The sequence below is a fragment of the Struthio camelus genome, chromosome 38 (assembly GCF_040807025.1).
Source record: "Struthio camelus isolate bStrCam1 chromosome 38, bStrCam1.hap1, whole genome shotgun sequence".
In the NCBI taxonomy this organism is placed as follows: Eukaryota; Metazoa; Chordata; class Aves; order Struthioniformes; family Struthionidae; genus Struthio; species Struthio camelus.
In genome coordinates, this window is record NC_090979.1 from 392,035 (window position 1) to 392,500 (window position 466).

Below are 466 nucleotides of genomic sequence, written 5' to 3' on the forward strand. Positions count from 1 at the left end.
TAGGGTTAGGGTTAGGGTTAGGGTTAGGGTTAGGGTTAGGGTTAGGGTTAGGGTTAGGGTTAGGGTTAGGGTTAGGGTTAGGGTTAGGGTTAGGGTTAGGGTTAGGGTTAGGGTTAGGGTTAGGGTTAGGGTTAGGGTTAGGGTTAGGGTTAGGGTTAGGGTTAGGGTTAGGGTTAGGGTTAGGGTTAGGGTTAGGGTTAGGGTTAGGGTTAGGGTTAGGGTTAGGGTTAGGGTTAGGGTTAGGGTTAGGGTTAGGGTTAGGGTTAGGGTTAGGGTTAGGGTTAGGGTTAGGGTTAGGGTTAGGGTTAGGGTTAGGGTTAGGGTTAGGGTTAGGGTTAGGGTTAGGGTTAGGGTTAGGGTTAGGGTTAGGGTTAGGGTTAGGGTTAGGGTTAGGGTTAGGGTTAGGGTTAGGGTTAGGGTTAGGGTTAGGGTTAGGGTTAGGGTTAGGGTTAGGGTTAGGGTTAGG